A 20,350-nucleotide genomic window follows, 5' to 3' on the forward strand; every position below is an offset into this window, starting at 1 on the left:
TGTGTGTACCCCGTACACTTCTGCCTCCTTGATATGAGTCTCCAATTCAGCCTGATCCACAGTGGATCGATCTTCCTCTGCAACGTGGTGGTTTGCAGGCTTTGCAGGGTTTGCAGCTCGCCTGCACACTCGCTGGAGGTGTCCCATTGCTCTGCAGCCGTTGCACGCATAGTGCTTGAAGCGGCATTGATGGGCCCGATGATCACCTCCACAACGCCAACAGGGTGTTAACTGCCTCGCATTAACGATTGATGGTGGATTCTGGGTCATCTGAGGTCATGCAGCAGCAGCCGGCGTGTATGTTCTGCCATGTATATTCCTGCTCGAAAACGACGTTACTTTGTGAACAGTACTGGCCGAAACCTCTTTACTCTGTGAAATTTGTTTGGTGTTGTTGCTGGTGGACATAAATGCCTGGGCTATCGTTATGGCTTTGCTTAGGTTCGGAGTTTCAACCATCAACAGTTTGTGAAGGATTACCTCATGGCCGATGCTCAGTACAAAAAAGTCTCTCAGCATTTGTTCTAGCAATCCCTCAAATTTGCAATGTCCTGCAAGGCGCCTTTGTTCGGCGACATAGCTTGCCACTTCCTGGTCCTCCGACCGTTGACACATGTAGAACCGATACCACGCCATCAAAATGCTTTCCTTAGAATTTAGGTGCTCCCAGACCAGTCTATACAATTCTTCATAGGATTTAGTTGTTGCTTTTACCGGAGCTAGAAGATAAGAAACATAGAAACATAGAAACATAGAAAATAGGTGCAGGAGTAGGCCATTCGACCCTTCGAGCCTGCACCGCCATTCAATAAGATCATGGCTGATCATTCCCTCAGTACCCCTTTCCTGCTTTCTCTCCATACCTCTTGATCCCCTTAGCCGTAAGGGCCATATTAACTCCCTCTTGAATATATCCAATGAACTGGCATCAACAACTCTCTGCGGCAGGGAATTCCACAGGTTAACAACTCTCTGAGTGAAGAAGTTTCTCCTCATCTCAGTCCTATATGGCCTACCCCTTATCCTAAGACTATGTCCCCTGATTCTGGACTTCCCCAACATCGGAAACATTCTTCCCGCATCTAACCTGTCCAGTCCCGTCGGAATCTTATACGTTTCTATGAGATCCCTTCTCATCCTTCTAAACTCCAGTGAATAAAGGCCCAGTTGATCCAGTCTCTCCTCGTATGACAGTCCAGCCATCCCTGGAATCAGTCTGGTGAACCTTCGTTGCACTCGCTCAATAGCAAGAACGTCCCTCCTCAGATTAGGAGACCAAAACTGAACACAATATTCCAGGTGAGGCCTCACTAAGGCCCTGTACAACTGCAGTAATACCTCCCTGCTCCTATACTCAAATCCCCGAGCTATGAAGGCCAACATACCATTTGCCTTCTTCACTGCCTGCTGTACCTGCATGCCCACTTTCAGTGACTGATGAATCATGACACCCAGGTCTCGTTGCACCTCTCCTTTTCCTAATCTGCTGCCATTTAGATAATATACTGCCTTCCTGTTTTTGCCATCAAAATGGATAACCTCACACTTATCCACATTACACTGCATCTGCCATGCATTTGCCCACTCACCTAACCTGTCCAAGTCACCCTGCAGCCTCTCAGCATCCTCCTCACAGCTCACACCGCCATCCAGTTTAGTGTCATCCGCAAACTTGGAGATATTACACTCAATTCCTTCATCTAAATCGTTAATGCATATTGTAAAGAGCTGGGTCCCAGCACTGAGCCCTGCGGCACTCCACTAGTCACTGCCTGCCATTCTGAAAAGGACCCGTTTATCGCGACACTCTGCTTCCTGTCTGCCAACCAGTTCTCTATCCACGTCAGTACATTACCCCCAATACCATGTGCTTTGATTTTGCACACCAATCTCTTGTGCGGGACCTTGTCAAAGGCCTTTTGAAAGTCCAAATACACCACATCCACTGGTTCTCCCTTGTCCACACTGCTAGTTACATCCTCAAAATATTCCAGAAGATTCGTCAAGCATGATTTCCCTTTCATAAATCCATGCTGACTTGGTCTGATCCTGTCACTGCTTTCCAAATGCGTTGCTATTTCATCCTTAATGATTGATTCCAACATTTTCCCCACCACTGATGTCAGGCTAACCGGTCTATAATTACCCGCTTTCTCTCTCCCTCCTTTTTTAAAAAGTGGTGTTACATTAGCTACCCTCCAGTCCATAGGAACTGATCCAGATTCGATAGACTGTTGGAAAATGATCACCTGTGCATCCACTATTTCTAGGGCCACTTCCTTAATTACTCTGGGATGCAGACTACCAGGCCTTGGGGATGTATCGGCCTTCAATCCCATTAATTTCCCTAACACAATTTCCTGCCTAATAAGGATATCTTTCAGTTCCTCCTTCTCACTCGACTCACTGTCCTCTAGTACATTCAGAAGGTTATTTGTGTCTTCCTTCGTGAAGACAGAACCAAAGTATTGGTTCAATTGGTCTGCCATTTCTTTCTTCTCCATTATAAATTCACCTGAATCTGACTGCAAGGGACCTACATTTGTCATCACTAATCTTTTTCTCTTCACATATTTATAGAAGCTTTTGCAGTCCGTTTTTATGTTCCCTGCAAGCTTCCTCTCGTACTTTATTTTCCCCCTCTTAATTAAACCCTTAGTCCTCCTCTGTTGAATTTGAAATTTCTCCCAGCCATCAGGTTTGTTGCTTTTTCTAGCCAATTTATATGCCTCTTCCTTGGTTTTAATTTCCCTGTTAGCCATGGTTGAGTCACCTTCCCCATTTTATTTTTACTCCAAACAGGGATGTACAATTGCTGAAGTTCATCCATGTGATCTTTAAATGTTTGCCATTGCTTATCCACCTTCAACCCTTTAAGTATCCTTTGCCAGTCTATTCTAGCCAATTCACGCCTCATACTGTCGAAGTTACCTTTCCTTAAGTTCAGGACCCTAGTTTCCGAATTAACTGTGTCATTCTCCATCTCAATAAAGAATTCTACGATATTCTGGTCACTCTTCCCCAAGGGGCCTCGCACAACAAGATTGCTAATTAGTTGCATCTCATTACACATCACCCAGTCTAGGATGGCCTGCTCTCTAGTTGGTTCCTCGACATATTGGTCTAGAAAACCATCCCTAATACACTCCAAGAAATCCTCTTCCACTGCATTGCTACCAGTTTGGTTTGCCCAATCAATATGTCGATTAAAGTCGCCAATGATAACTGCTGTACCTTTGTTGCACACATCCCTTATTTCTTGTTTGATGCTGTCCCCAACCTCACTATTACTGTTTGGTGGTCTGTACACAACTCCCACTAGCCTTTGGAATTCCGCAGCTCCACCCATACCGATTCCACATCATCCAGGCTAATGTCCCTCCTTACTATTGCATTAATTTCCTCTTTAACCAGCAACACCACCCCACCTCCTTTTCCTCTCTGCCTATCCTTCCTAAATGTTGAATACCCCTGGATGTTGAGTTCCCAGCCTTGGTCACCCTGGAGCCATGACTCCGTGATGCCAATTACATCATATCCGTTAACTGCTGTCTGCGCAGTTAATTCGTCCACCTTATTCCGAATACTCCTCGTATTGAGGCACAGAGCCTTCAGGCTTGTCTTTTTAACACACTTTGCCCCTTTAGAATTTTGCTGTACAGTGGCCCTTTTTGTTTTTTGCCTTGGGTTTCTCTGCCCTCCACTTTTACTATTCTCCTTTCTATCTTTTGCTTCTGTCTCCATTTTGTTTCCCTCTGTCTCCCTGCATAGGTTCCCATCCCCCTGCAATGTTAGTTTAACTCCTCCCCAACAGCACTAGCAAACACTCCCTCAAGGACATTGGTTCCAGTCCTGTCCAGGTGCTGACCGTCTGCTTTGCACTGGTCCCACCTGCCCCAGAACCGGTTCCAATGTCCCAGGAATTTGAAGCCCTCCCTTCTGCACCACTCCTCAAGCCATGTATTCATCTGAGCTATCCTGCGATTCCTACTCTGACTAGTACGTGGCACTGGTAGCAATCTTGAGATTACTACTTTTGAAGTCCTACTTTTTAATTTAGCTCCTAGCTCCCGAAATTCATCTCGTAGGACCTCATCCCTTTTTCTACCTATATCGTTGGTACCTATATGCACCATGACTACTGACTGTTCACCCTCCCTTTTCAGAATGTCCTGCATCCGCTCCGAGACATCCTTGACCCTTGCACCAGGGAGGCAACATACCATCCTGAAGTCTCGGTTGCGCCGCAGAAACGCCTATCTATTCCCCTTACAATTGAATCCCCTATCACTATAGCTCTCCCACTCTTTTTCCTGCCCTCCTGTGTAGCAGAGCCACCCATGGTGCCATGAACTAGGCTGCTGCTGCTCCCCCTGATGAGTCATCCCCCTTAACAGTACCCAAAGCGGTGTACCTGTTTTGCAGGGGGATGACCGCAGGGGACCCCTGCACTACCTTCCTTGCACTGCTCTTCCTGCTGGTCACCCATTTACTATCTGGCTGTGTACCCTTTCCCTGCGGTAAGACCAACTCACTAAATGTGCTATTCATGTCATTCTCAGCATCGTGCTCCAGAGTTCATCCACCCCGAGCTTCAGTGCCGCAGGAGCTGCAGGCGGATACACTTCCCACACACATAGTCGTCAGGGACACCGAAAGCGTCCCTGACTTCCTACATAGTACAGGAGGAGCATAACACGTGTCCGAGCTGTCCTGCCATGACTTAACCCCTAGATTAACTTAATTTGGCAACAACATAGAAACATAAAAAATAGGTACAGGAGCAGGCCATTCAGCCCTTCTAGCCTGCACCGCCATTCAATGAGTTCATGGCTGAACATGAAACTTCAGTACCCCTTTCCTGCTTTCTCGCCATAACCCTTGATCCCCCGAGTAGTAAGAACTTCATCTAATTCCCTTTTGAATATATTTAGTGAATTGGCCTCAACTACTTTCTGTGGTAGAGAATTCCACAGGTTCACCACTCTCTGGGTGAAGAAGTTTCTCCTCATCTCGGTCCTAAATGGCTTACCCCTTATCCTCAGACTGTGACCCCTGGTTCTGGACTTCCCCAACATTGGGAACATTCTTCCTGCATCTAACTTGTCTAAACCCGTCAGAATTTTAAACGTTTCCATGAGGTCCCCTCTCATTCTTCTGAACTCCAGTGAATACAAGCCCAGTTGATCCAGTCTTTCTTGATAGGTCAGTCCCACCATCCCGGGAATCAGTCTGGTGAATCTTCGCTGCACTCCCTCAATAGCAAGAATGTCCTTCCTCAAGTTAGGAGACCAAAACTGTACACAATACTCCAGGTGTGGCCTCACCAAGGCCCTGTACAACTGTAGCAACACCTCCCTGCCCCTGTACTCAAATCCCCTTGCTATGAAGGCCAACATGCCATTTGCTTTCTTAACCGCCTGCTGTACCTGCATGCCAACCTTCAATGACTGATGTACCATGACACCCAGGTCTCGTTACCCCTTCCCTTTTCCTAATCTGTCACCATTCAGATAATAGTCTGTCTCTCTGTTTTTACCACCAAAGTGGATAACCTCACATTTATCCACATTATACTTCATCTGCCATGCATTTGCCCACTCACCTAACCTGTCCAAGTCACTCTGCAGCCTAATAGCATCCTCCTCGCAGCTCACACTGCCACCCAACTTAGTGTCATCTGCAAATTTGGAGATACTGCATTTAATCCCCTCGTCTAAATCATTAATGTATAATGTAAACAGCTGGGGCCCCAGCACAGAACCTTGCGGTACCCCACTAGTCACTGCCTGCCATTCTGAAAAGTACCCGTTTACTCCTACTCTTTGCTTCCTGTCTGACAACCAGTTTTCAATCCACGTCAGCACACTACCCCCAATCCCATGTGCTTTAACTTTGCACATTAATCTCTTGTGTTACTTACTGATATCGGAAAGGAAAAGAAAAGTGACTCACCAATCACCAGCCAATCACTTACCCCCTTGGCTGTGACATCACCTTTCAATTTCTTTCTACTTTTTTTGCCTTCTCACACAGCTGCAGCTGCACCGGCTGACCTTTATCGGCCTCCCGCATCTTGCCGACTGCCGCCGCCTCAGGAACTCCCACTGGGCCTTTATAGGCCTCTCGACGCTGCTCTCGCCTCTTGCTGACTGCCGCCGCTTGAGGAACTCCCGCTGGGCCTTTATAGGCCTCTCGACGCTGCTCCCGCCTCTCGCCGACATTCTTCATGAGGCCATAGGTTGTTGCCCCACAGACAGTAAGGAGGATTGCCCTTTGTTTGGCAGCGTTCTCGTCCCCTTCCAGCTCGTTGGCCACAAAGTATTGGTCGAGTCTCTCCAGGAAGACCTCCCAATAGTCCCCCTCTGGGAACTTCTCCATGATAACCACTGTTCTTTGCATTTTCGCGCGATTGTTCATTACCTCGTCGCCAATTGATATGCTCATAATAAAGGATATAACTGAGTACTGTGAACAATGAGTAAGTTTGACCTTAGCTCCTTTAATAAGACTCCAGAATGCAGGTACCTCATGGGTGGCCTGCTTATATACAATGTTCGCAAGGGATGCTGCAATCCCTTGGGACGCCAACAGGTAGGCCCTCTGGTGGTGGTGTGATACAGGTTGTAACGTGTTAAATACATAACAATAAGTACATAAGAAATAGGAACAGGAGAAGGCCATACGGCCCCTCGAACCTGCTCTGTCATGGCTGATCTGATCATGGACTCAGTGCCACTTCCCCGCCCACTCTCCATAATCCCTTATCGTTTAAGAAACTGTCTATTTCTGTCTTAAATACATTCAATGACCCAGCTTCCACAGCTCTCTGAGGCAGAAAATGCTACAGATTTACAACCCTCTGAGAGAAGAAATTTCTCCTCGTCTCTGTTTTAAATGGGTGGCCCCTTATTCTAAGATCATGCCCTCTAGTTTTAGTCTCCACCATCAGTGGAAAGATCCTCTCTGCATCCACCTTGTCAAGCCCCCTCATAATCTTATAAGTTTTGATAAGATTACCTCTCATTCTTCTGAATTCCAATGAGTAAAGGCCCAACCCACTCAACCTTTCCTCATAAGTCAACCCCCTCATCTCCGGAATCAACCTAGTGAACCTTCCCTGAACTGCCTCCATATCAAGTATATCCTTTCGTAAACATGGAGTATTCCAGGTGTGGCCTCACCAATACCCCGTATAGCTGTAGCAAGACTTCCCTGCTTTTATACTCCATCCCCTTTGCAATAAAGGCCAAGATACCATTGGACTTACTGATCACTAGCTGTACCTGCATACTATCCTTTTGTGTTTCATGCACAAGTACTGCAGCACTTTGCAATCTTTCTCCATTTAAATAATAATTTGCTCTTTGATTTTTTTTCTGCCAAATTTCCAACATTATACTCCATCTGCCAAATTTTTGCCCACTCACTTAGCCTGTCTATGTCTTTTGCAGATTTTTTGTGTCCTCCTCACAACATTGCTTTTCCTCCCATCTTTGTATCGTCAGCAAACTTGGCTACATTACACTCAGTCCCTTCTTCCAAATCGTTAATATAGATTGTAAATAGTTGGGGTCCCAGCACTGATCCCTGCGGCACCCCACTAGTTACTGATTGCCAACCAGAGAATGAACCATTTATCCCGACTCTCTGTTTTCTGTTAGTTACCCAATCCTCTATCCATGCTAATATATTACCCCCAACCCTGTGAACTTTTATCTTGTGCAGTAACCTTTTATGTGGCACCTTGTCAAATGCCTTATGGAAGTCCAAATACACCACATCCACTGGTTCCCCTTTATCCACCCTGTTCGTTACATCCTCAAAGAATTCCGGCAAATTTGTCAAACAGGACTTCCCCTTCATAAATCCATGCTGACTCTGCCTGACCGAATTTTGCTTTTCCAAATGTCCTGCTACTGCTTCTTTAATAATGGACTCCAACATTTTCCTGACCAGAGATGTTAGGCTAACTGGTCTAACATGAAACTTGTTTGGGCACTGGAGCCAGGTCGTGGGGGCCTCGAGTGACGGCCTCGGCAATCTGGTCCCTCATCCTTCTTTCTGGAGAGCCTTCTGTCCCCTATGGGTAGAGGACCTCTCTTCCAGTTTTGGCACCCTGCACAAAGCTCGAGTGCTGTGTGCAAGAACTTGGGTACCCCTTCCCTGGCCTTGAGCTAGTTACGTTAGTGCTGAAGCACTTTTACCAGTTTTTACATGCAGAAGGCAAATCAATTTCAGGAGCTGAAGACTGCCTAACTTGAATGATTTATAATGTTTTTTTCAGAAGGCAGTTGAACTTTAAAGCTAGAGATTGCTTTCAAAAATGACAGCCTTGCTTTAAGAGAATGCAGCCTCGCTCCAGGGACGCTACAGGAACACGACCTTCGGCCTCCTGCTGAGCGCACAGCCTGAAGCAGCGTGTTCATCGCTGGGCTGTGTGCTGAAATCATTCAAATCAGCAGGCTGCACCAAAAAAATGTGCTGTCTGCAATTTTTAAACAGGCGCGAGAAAATCTCGACCCACATTGCCGCTGCCCAGTTTTAAGCCTTATTGAATTTCTAGGCCTATAAGCTTCTTCCAGGTCTTCCACTTTTTGTTTTTTTTAATGAGGATTTTTCTCCAAGGTTTTCCACTTTTTTCTTTTTTTAAATTAGTGTTTTACTCCTAGATCTATCTAATATATTGTTAAGGCCTATATTAAAAAAGCTTCCCTCCATCCCTCCCCCTACCTAACAGGCACCAACTCTCACAATATTGAGTCAGCTCCTGTCCCAGATTGACGTGAAACCTGGGTTATTGCCAAGGTCAATCTATTTTGTCTCTTTTAATGCCATAGCCTTGAATCATATATCTTCCCCTTTTCTCCCAGTTCTCTCTGTTCAAGCTCCACTCCAGAGACTTGAGCACATAATCTAGGCTGATACCTCAGTGCAGTACTGAGAAATTGCTGCACTGTCAGAGTTACCATCTTTTGGATGAGACATGAATCTGAACCCCATCTGCCCTCTCAGGTGGATATAAATGTCCCACGGCACTATTTAAGGAAGAGCAGAGGAGTTCTGCCAAGTGCCCTGGCTAACACTTATCCGTAAACCAACCTCTAAAACATATGGCTTGGATTTTGCGATAGAAATAAGGGTGAGGATATCGGCGCTCACTGCTTTTATGGAGTAAATCTGACAGCAACTACTAGATTCCGCAGTTAAATGCTGAAATCAGGAATTTGCTGTCCGATTTGCAGTGCTCCTCCACAAGCTTCGCTACACCTGTATTTTGCAGAGAGATTTGGCATCAAAATACATGAAGGGTCTGAAGTTACTGTATTTAACCATTACATACCCATTAAATGCGCAAGAAAACGTTAGTGCTGGTGCATTCAGGTGTGTGAATTTTTAACAGCGTGATAAGTCTTAATTACTGCCAAACAATCTCTCTAGCACTGAAAATTTAATTTTACAAATGTGGAGTCTCATTTCTTCAGAAGTTAATTATCATTGGAGATTTTGTTTAAACTTAAAATTAAGTTTTTAAAAATCTTTCTGTCTCTTTTATCTCTCTCTTTTAATCCCATCTTTCTTTCCGATTCTTAATTTTGCTTTCTGTACATGATTTTACATTGAACTAAATATTATATCTTATATTTCCTGGTTGAGATGATGTGAGGCTCAGTGAGGATTCTTCAATCTGATTGGTTGAGGAGACATGCTGTTGCTTGACCTGCTCACACATGCCACAGATCCCCTGTAGAGTGCGCCCATTGAAAAGGATCTATGATCACCTCAAGTTGCCGCTCAAAAGCCTACGAAAATTTTGTGGGCAGCTGTAATTGTAATGAATGGCGAGCACCAATACTTCGCTGCTGACCATAATATCTGGTCATTTATTTAATTGCTATTTGTGGGACCTTGCTGTGCACAACTTGGCTGCTGTGTTTCTTACATTACAAAGGTGGCTACACAAAAGTATTCATTGATTGTAAAGTGCATTAGGACGTCCTGAGGTTGTGAAATGTACTATATAAATGCAAGTTCTTTCTTTCCTTTGTGACTCTAAATTAAAACTCTCTTTTAGCTATTATGGCACTATTCACCCTGTGCAGGTGTTGTCATATACTCCCGGGATTACCCACGTAAGACCTTTCCACTTCTTCAGGCTATCTACTGCAGGAACACAGGGTCACATAAGACTCTTTACATGCATTAAAAATCCTTTGCATAAAGATTTTCGCTACCTAATTCTAGCATTCCACCTGATGACTTTATAACCGAAATCTTCAATGATAATTAATGAACAACATTATTGCAAATTAAAATGTTTTTCCAGTAGCAGTGTGTTAATCCAGAGTGTCCCATGTTATAATAGACTACAGTGCATAGTATATCAGTACCATGTATTTACATGATTGATCATGATTTATACAAGCAGAAAACAGTGCAGCCCACTTAAATAGTCAGGTAGTTTAGATAGGTATAGTGGAGTTTGGGAAAAACTAATACCGAGCCAAGGAAAAGAAAATATGTTGGGGGGTGGGGGGGGGGCAACTTTACTGTAATTTTATTTTTCTGTAAATGAATAAAAACTGAAGTAAGTATTGTTATTTAATTAAATTACCATTCATGCAATTTTCATGTTAAATTGTACCCTGCAGAAAGTCACGTATTTTTTTTGTTGAATTTTTATGAAATGTAAAACATGTTCAGAATATATTTTGCCAACATGACACCGACATTTTGATGTGCAATGGAATTGCTGTCATTTGCCTTGGGTGACAAGGCATAGTTATTGATCTGATCCATTTTTTGTATTAAGCTTTCATAATATATTTTGCTAACATAGCAGCAACAATCTGATGTACACAGGAGTTGCTGTCATCTGTCTCTTGTTGGTAAGAAGTCATCAATCTGCTACACAGAGTTGGCCCTCGTTCCTATCAGCGAAGGTGTCCAGCCGACTAATTGATGTCTCAGCTCTTTTCAGAACTAAAGAACCAGTTCCCTCTGCTTATTTTGCAATTCCTTTGAGAAAATGTCCCCTGTAGTACTCTCACATTTCCATCTAATAGTCCGTTACTCAGCAATGATTAACATCCTAAAGCTTGTTTCACTTATTGTTTAAGGATGTAGTTCCTGAGCTGGACCAAAGGGCATTTACTGAATTTAAGACAACTATCAATTACACATTCTCTCTATGAGTTATCAATTAATTAAAATTAATTATGAATTAATTAGTTCATATATTGGGTACTGGGAATAATTGAAGTGTAAAGAATCATCGTTATAAAAATAGAAGGTGAAATGAATGGTATTTATTATGCACATACTTTCTTTATCTCTGTTCTTCTGTAGTTGCAAATCATATCACCAATGCCAGACACTGAATTCTGCACTGCTGGACATGTAAATAAGTACAAAGTGTTATTTTAACAAAATTACAGTGCTTCCATTTTCTCATCTTATTGCAGAATTTTAGTTTACAAAATTCCAAATTAATTTTTGGGGTGACTTTCCTCAGGATTTCTCAGCTGGAGTTCAGAGGAAAACTTGTTGACGTGCGTACATGAACTTTCTGCCGAACATCTGCCTAAGTTACGGTGGCGGAAGGGGAGATGACATGAGGATATTCAACCCCTTTATGGAAGTTAAAATATGTTCAGAATACTTTTGTGCCAACATGACTCCGACAGTTTGATGAGCTGAGAAATCATTGTCATTTCTTTTGGTTAACAGAAGCAGTTTTGAAGAGCGGCCTTCAGGTGAACCCTTGGAGGCCAAACAGCCTGTTGCTTCTTTCTCTTATCTCTGCCAATATTACCTCCACCTTAGCTTCTGAGAATCGTGTTCCTTTGGTCACAGCAGACCACCCCCAGTGTTGCTCTTGTTTCTGCCATTTTAATCCTCTTCTTGTGCTTTCTCTCTCCTTCTCAGAAAAATTTCTGAGCTTCTGGGCCTGTAAGCTGTAGCAGCCTTTGAACTACTGCAACTCAACCATATTTCCATCCCTCCCAGCAGCCGAGCACCTGTCAGGAGGCGGATTCCTTCTTTAACCCATCCCTGCATATTAAAAGAAGCCCCATCCTCAGGAAAATGCAGCTCGTGGAATCACACAGGTGAGCTGAGGACTGGCCCCACCACATAGGCCCGAGAAAATCCAGACCTCTTGTCCTGAACACAGTAGGGGGAAGAAATAGCATCACACGTACTTTTCCTTTTGGCTGAGATTTCCTTTCTGTCCACATAATCCATTGAATATTAGACTATGCGTGCACAATTATGCACAAAAGACAATTTAATGATCTATATGGTTGTGCTCAGCCAGAATGGAGCATTGCAGAATACATTAAACCTTCTGTACTCTTATTAAAATCTACAGAATAATTGTTGTAGCACTTATATACATATAAAATTCTCCCTTATACTTTACAAATAAATTGGCAAACAAATAATTAGCTGAGTAAGAGTTAAAAAAAATCAAATGTGGTTCTTTACTAGCTTTCAAATGTCATCAGAAAGGAAGAGCAGAAGCTGATTCATCTGGTACTGTTGACATGCTTCCTTTATTTTATGTAAAGAAGGAAACATAATTATGAGAACCAACACTGGAAGTTGACTACACAAAGGTTTGCTCACGTATTACAAAGTGGATCACAACAGTGGAAGTTCCTGGTTTTTAACATGTCATAGCTAAACTAAAACAATTTTAAGAATGATCAAAAGTTCTTTGATAAGCTGAGAGAAATGTATTCATGCTGTAATCAAGTATCTCTCTCTCACACACACACACACACACACACACACATACATATGTATACATACTTTAATTCATAAAATAATGTTGTCTAGTGTATACTTGTAGACCATTCTTTCTAGTCCATAATATGCTGCATACGGTGTTCTTTTCCGACCATGCAAATTTATCAATTGATAAATCAAATTTGCAACCAGTGTAAGTGAAAACTACCTTTGTCCCCAGTACTGCCTAAGGTTGTTGATGGGGAGAAGGCTGTCAAGAACTAGAGTGGTTGGTTGCTTGGTGCACCCAATAGATTAATAATCTCCTTCCCAGAAACCACAAATTTGGGTCCTGGATATACATGTCACAAGATTTTACATAATCAACAACTATACATACATTACATATTTTGTACAATGTTTCATCTTCAGGGATACATATAACTTGGGATTTATTTATTCTGGGGAAAAAATACATAGTAACATCAAATTGCTATATATGGAACGAGGAAAGAGCACTTGGGTCACTACTTTTGAGATTACATAAAGTTACCACGAGTCATGGGAAGGAGGAGAAAAATAGAACATTCACTAGCAAAGAGGAAGAAAGTAACAGCTGGTCTCTCAGTCGCGGACTACCTGGACATGACTTTCAGGGTATATCCATCTATAGGGCGAGTAGCCAATTAACAAAGCTCTCACGATCATTGTCAAGTTTCTGTGGAAGAAGTAAAACTCCAAGCACTGATTTCAGATGCCAACTATAGGTATCTATAATTATCTCCAGAAATGTTGACTCTCATTTCATTATCTATAAGCTATGGACCAAAGGGTGCTACACATGATTTCTAGATTCTAAAGATGATTATAAACTAAACGACTCACAATGAAAACTCTTGTTTTATAAGCTATGGGGGCATTTATTTTAAAGGAGCCTCCACAGGATCGCACTCTGGATGTGTGTTACACATCAACCACTGCGACAAATATCAGTAATTAACTGCAGAACCAAGCTGTTCTGCCAACGGTATCCAGCTAAATTGCACAATATTGCCATAACACTGTTCATGTGGGTAAAGTCAACCTCAGCAGTTTCCTAGCTGGTTTGAACACAAAAAGCTTGCTAAGTCATGTCAAAGCCTGCATGTCAGCCGTGGCTCAGCATGTCAGCTGTGCTTCAATAGGTAGCACACTTGCCTGAGTCAGAAGGTTGTGATTTCAAGTCCCACTCCAGGGACTTGAGCACAAAAGTCTAGGCTGATGCTCCAGTGCAGTTTTGAGGGAGGTGTTGTCTTTTAGATGAGATGTTAAAGCGAGGTCCCATCTGCTCTCTCAAGTGGATGTAAAAGATCTCATGGCACTATTTCGAAGAAGATCACGGGAGTTATCCCTGGTGTCCTGGCCAATATTTATCCCTCAATCAACATAACATAAAAACTCAGATTATCTGGTCATTCTCACATTGCTCTTTGTGGGACCTTGCTGTGTGCAAATTGGCTGCCGCATTTCCTAGATTAAAACAGTGACTCCACGCCAAAAGTACTTCATTGGCTGTAAAGCATTTTGAGACATCCGGTGGTCGTGAAAGGAGCTATATAAATCAAAGTTTTTCTTTCTTTTTAAGCTATTCTTACACTACTTTTCAGTAAGTGTGAACATTGGCTTTGACACACTGTTGCTGGACTCACTGAGAAATAAATATATGCGGGGAAAGAGTCCGAAGGCAAATGGAACGATTTTTACTTCATGATTTTTAAATCTGTACTGTACAAGTGAGCGATGCATAGCAAGTAGAGCTTTGCATTATGCTTTAGTTGTCAGCAGGAAACTAATAAGGGGCTGTTATTTAATTCCCAGTGTATATGGACTTCAATGGGAAATTTTATCCAATAAAGGGAGGAGTTTAACTTTGGATTCTCTCATATTGGCTCCTCCCTATCTTCTGTTTACAACCAGAACATTGCTATCCTAAGCTTTGCCATGCCGAGGTAAACTGAATTCGCTCCGTGTCCATTGGTTGCCGCTCTTGACCCAAGCCCATTACATCTGTTATGTATGCAACCCTATGTAACCAGCATTCAACCGCCACCAGTGGGTGTATCTGTTGGAGACCCAAGGGATCCCAGCATCCCTTGGAAGTACTGTATATAAGCAGGCCTCCCATGCTGTACCAAAACTCTGGAGTTAGAATAAAGAGATGAAGGTCACACATACTCATGACTACAGTACTCAATCGCATTACTTTATTCTGGACAAAGCAACTGGCGACGAGATAATGAACCATCATGCGAAAATGCAGAGAAATGTTGGTATCCTGAAGAAATTCTCAGAAGGGGACGATTGGGAGGCCTTCGTGGAGTGACTCAACCAATACTTCATGGCCAATGAGCTGGAAGGGAGTGTGAACGCTGCCAAATGAAGGGCGGTCCTCCTTACCGTCTGCGGGGCAACAACCTATGGCCTCATGAAGAATCTTCTTGCTCCGATGAAACCAACAACCAAATCATATAAGGAAATGTGTACGCTGGTCCGGGAGCATATACATCTGAAGGAGAGCGTACTGATGGCAAGGTATCGATTTTACACATGTCAACTGTCTGAAGGCCAGGAAGTGGCGAGCTAAGGCACCAAGCAGGACATTGCGAATTTGATGGATTCCTGGAGCAAATGCTAAGAGACTTTTTTGTACTTGGCATTGGCCATGAGGTTATTCCTCGCAAACTATTGACTGTTGAAACAATGAATCTGAGCAAAGCCATAATGATAGCCCAGGCATTTATGTCCATCAGCGATAACACCAAACAGAATACGCAGCATAAAGATGTTTCAGCAAGTACTGTACACAAAGTAAGGTCGTTTTCAGGCAGGAATGCATATGGCAGAATGTACATGCCTGCAACTGCACAACCTCAGATGACTCAGAGTCTGCCATCAAGCGTTAATTAGAGGCAATTAACACCTTATTGGTGCTGCGGAGGTGATCATCGGGCCCATTAATGCCACTTGAAATACTATGCGTGCAAAGGCTGTGGAACAATGGGACACCTCCAGTGAATGTCCAGGCGAGCTGCAATCTCTGCAAACCACCATGTTGCAGAGGAAGACCGATCCATAGCGGATCAAACTGAACTAGAGACTCAAATCGAGGAGGCAGAAGTGTACGGGATGCACACCTTCACCACGAAATGTCCATTGATCATGTTAAAAGTTGAACTGAATGGAATTCCAGTATCCATGGAATTGGACACGGGCGCGAGTCAGACCATCATGAGCAAAAAGGCCTTCGACAGGCTGTGGTGCAACAAGGCACACAGGCCCAAGCTGAGCCCCATTCACACCAAGCTGAGAACTTACACTAAAGAGCTGATCCCTGTAATTGGCCGCGCAGCAGTAAAAGTCTCCTATGATGGAGCAGTGCATGAACTACCACTATGGAAACTACCAGGAGATGGCCCCACAATGGTCGGCAGAAGCTGGCTGGGAAAAATCCGCTGGAACTGGGACAACATCCGAGCGCTTTCGTCCGTCAAAGACGCCTCATGTGCTTAGGTTCTGAGCAAGTTTCCGTCGTTGTTTGAGTCAGGCATTGGAGGTTTCCCGGGGGCAAAGGTGCAGATCCACTTGGTTCCCGGTACACGATCCATCCACCACAAGGCACGTGCGTTGCCATACATGATGCGAGGGAAAGTGTAGATCGAGCTGGACAGGCTGCAACGAGAGGGCATCATCGCACTGGTGGAGTTCAACGAGTGGGCCAGTCCGATTGTTCCAGTTCTCAAGGGCGATGGCACGGTCAGAATTTGTGGGGATTATAAAGTAACGATTAATCGTTTTTCACTGCAGGACCAGTACCCACTACCCAAGGCAGACGACCTATTTGCGACGCTGGCAGGAGGAAAGACGTTCACCAAGTTGGACCAGCCTACATGACGCAGGAGCTGGCGGAATCTTCGAAAGGCCTCACCTGCATCAACACGCACAAAGGTCTGTTCATCCAGAATACATGCCCGTTTGGGATTCGACCGGCCGCGGCTATTTTTCAAAGGAACATGAAGAGTCTGCTGAAGTCGGTTCCGCGCACCGTGGTTTTCCAGGACGACATACTGGTCACAGGTCGGGATACCATCGAAAACTTGCAGAACCCGGAAGAGATTTTAAGTTGGCTAGATCATGTGGGACTCAGGTTGAAACGCTTGAAATGTGTTTTCCTGGCGCCAGAGGTCGTGTTCTTAGGGAGAAGAATCGAGGCAGATGGCATCAGACCCACCGACGTCAAGACAGAAGTCATCAAGAACGTGCCGAGACCACCGAACGTGACGGAGTAGCGGTCGTTCCTGGGACTCCTCAATTATTTTGGTAATTTCCTACCCGGGTTAAGCACTTTGCTAGAACCTCTACACGTGTTGCTACGCAAGGGAGATGACTGGGTATGGGGGAAATCACAAGAGACTGCTTTTGAGAAAGCCAGAAATCTGTTATGTTCCAACAAATTGCTTGTCCTGTATGCTCCTTATAAACGTTTAGTGCTAGCTTGCGATGCATCTTCATACGGGGTCGGGTGTGTGTTACAACAAGCAAACGAGTCGGGAACATTGGAACCGGTCGCTTGTGTGTCCAGGAGCTTGTCCAAGGCCGAAAGGGCCTACAGCATGATTGAAAAAGAAGCTCTGGTGTGCGTATATGTGGTAAAAAAAAATGCATCAGTATCTGTTTGGGCTTAAGTTCGAGTTAGAAACTGACCGTAAGCCGCTTATATCGCTATTCTCAGAGAGCAAAGGTATCAATACCAATGCCACTGCTCACATCCAAAGATGGGCGCTCACGCTGTCTGCATATAACTATGTAATTCACCACAGGCCAGGCACAGCGAACTGCGCTGATGCTCTCAGTCGGCTACCATTGCCCACCACCGAGGTGGAAATGGCACAGCCTGCAGACCTGCTCTTGGTGATGGATGCATTTGAAAATGAAAAGTCACCCATTACAGCCCGCCAGATCAGGACTTGGACCAGCCAGGATCCTTTACGATCCCTTGTAAAAAAATGTGTCCTCCATGGGAGCTGGTCCAGCGTCCCAGTGGAGATCCATGAAGAGATCAAACCGTTCCAGCTTAAAGACAAAATGTCCATGCAGGCGGACTGTCTTTTGTGGGGTAATCACATGGTTTTGCCCAAGAAAGGCAGGGAAACGTTCATACGCGACCTACACAGTACCCACCCAGGCATAGTAATGATGAAAGCTATAGCCAGATCCCATGTATGGTGGCCCGGAATCGACTCAGATTTGGAGTCTTGCATGCGCCAATGCAACACTTGCTCTCAATTGAGCAATGCACCCAAGGAGGCATTGCTAAGTTTGTGGTCATGGCCCTCTAATCCGTGGTCTAGGATCCATGTTGACTTCGCTGACCCGTTTCTAGGCAAAATGTTCTTAGTTGTTGTGGATGCTTATTCTAAATGTATTGAGTGTGTAATAATGTCTGTAAGCACGTCCACTGCCACCATTGAAAACCTACGAGCCATGTTTGCCACGCACGGCCTGCCTGATGTCCTTGTCAGTGACAACGGACCGTGCTTCACTAGAGCTGAATTCAAAGGAATTCATGACCCGCAATGAGATCAAGCACGTCACATCTGCTCAGTTCAAGCCCGCATCCAATGGCCAGGCAGAACGGGCAGTCCAAACCATCAAGCAAAGCTTGAAGCGCATGTCATAAGGCTCCCTGCAGACCCGCCTGTCCCGAGTCCTGCTCAGCTGCCGCACCAGACCTCACTCGCTCACCGGGGTTCCCCCAGCCGAACTGCTCATGAAAAGGGCACTCAAAACAAGGCTTTCGCTCATCCACCCTGATCTCCATGATCACGTCGAGGGCAGGTGGCATCAACAAAGCATGTACCATGATCGCGCAAACTTGTCACGTGATATTGAAGTCAATGACCTTGTATTTTACTCAACTATGGGCATGGTCTCAAATGGCTTGCTGGCACTGTCGTAGCGAAAGAAGGGAGTAGGGTATTCGGTCAAACTCGCAAATGGACTAACTTGCAGAAAGTATTTGGACCAAACCAAGCTGCGATTCATAGACAGCCACGAGCAACCTGAAGAGGACAGCACCAACTTCGACCCTCCGATACACACACAAGTGGCAACCAGCATCATGGTTGACCACGAAGCTGAACTCATCATCACTGCACAGCAGCCCAGTGAAGAACTAACCAACTCACCTGCACCTGCATTTGTACAGAGACGATCAACTAGGGAGCGAAAACCCCGAGATTGTCTCACCCTGTAAATAAGTGTACTATTGACTTTGGGAGGAAGTGTTGTTATTTATGCAACCCTATGTAACCAGCATTCTACCACCACCAGAGGGCATATCTGTTGGAGTCCCAAGGGATCCCAGCATCCCTTGAGAGCACTGTATATAAGCCGGCCTCCCATGATGTACCAACACTCTGGAGTTTGAATAAAGAGACTAAGGTCATACTTACTCACGTCTACAGTACTCAATCACATTACTTCATTCTGGACATAACAACTTCTATCTCATTTTTTCTCTTCTCTTAACCCTTCGGCCCCTTCTCTTCTGTTTTCTCCCCTTTCTGTCACCCAGTCATGCTATTGTGTCTGTAAGCACTCTAGCAATGACTCCACGAGGTAAGGTATTGCACTTGGACTGTTGCAGCTCCTGAAAGAGGGTACAGTATGGTGAGCTCCCTTTTATACTTGGTTACCTGCAGTGTACAGGTGACACCTAGGTCTCCACCAGTTGCACTCTCTGGTGGTACAGGCATAGTATATACAGTGTGAAGATACATTCAGTGGTCTTATGTAACTGTACATTGCACGTACAGGGTATATACTTATATTATACATACACAACATCACTCCCCCTTAAGTCTTGTGCCACTGGCCTTTGCACTGTGTGCTCTGGCCCTCGACTTGAGTGCCCAAAGCCCTTGCACTTTGTCTGTGCTTGGGAATTTCTCTCTCCCTGTAGACCCTCAAGTCCTTATTGCCACGACATTGGGAAATAGTCGGCAGTGGACGGTCGGAGGTTGCAATGGGGGTTGAGTCAGATCTGGGTGTGATCCATGTGTGTTCATGGCTACATACATCCATTTCCTCACCTCTCCCCCCATACATAGAAAATGTTGTAATCAATCATTAAGGATGAAATAGCAGCACATTTGGAAAGCAGTGATAGAATTGGTCCAAGTCAGCATGGATTTATGAAGGAGAAATTTTTGAGGATGTAACTAGAAGAGTGGACAGGGGAGAACCAGTGGATTTGGTGTATTTGGACTTTCAAAAGACGTTTGACAAGGTCCCACACAAGAGATTGGTGTGCAAAATCAAAGCACATGGTATTGGGGGTAATGTACTGAGTTGGATAGAGAACTGGTTGGCAGACAGGAAGCAGAGAGTCAGAATTAATGGGTCCTTTTCAGAATGGCAGGCAGTGACTAGTGGAGTGCCGCAGGACTCAGTGCTGGGACCCCAGCTCTTTACAATATATATTAATGATTTGGATGATGGAATTGAGTGTAATATCTCCAAGTTTGCAGATGACACTAAACTGGGTGGCGATGTGAGCTGTGAGGAAGACGCTAAGAGG

Source organism: Pristiophorus japonicus, chromosome 2 (genome assembly GCF_044704955.1).
Source record: "Pristiophorus japonicus isolate sPriJap1 chromosome 2, sPriJap1.hap1, whole genome shotgun sequence".
In the NCBI taxonomy this organism is placed as follows: Eukaryota; Metazoa; Chordata; class Chondrichthyes; family Pristiophoridae; genus Pristiophorus; species Pristiophorus japonicus.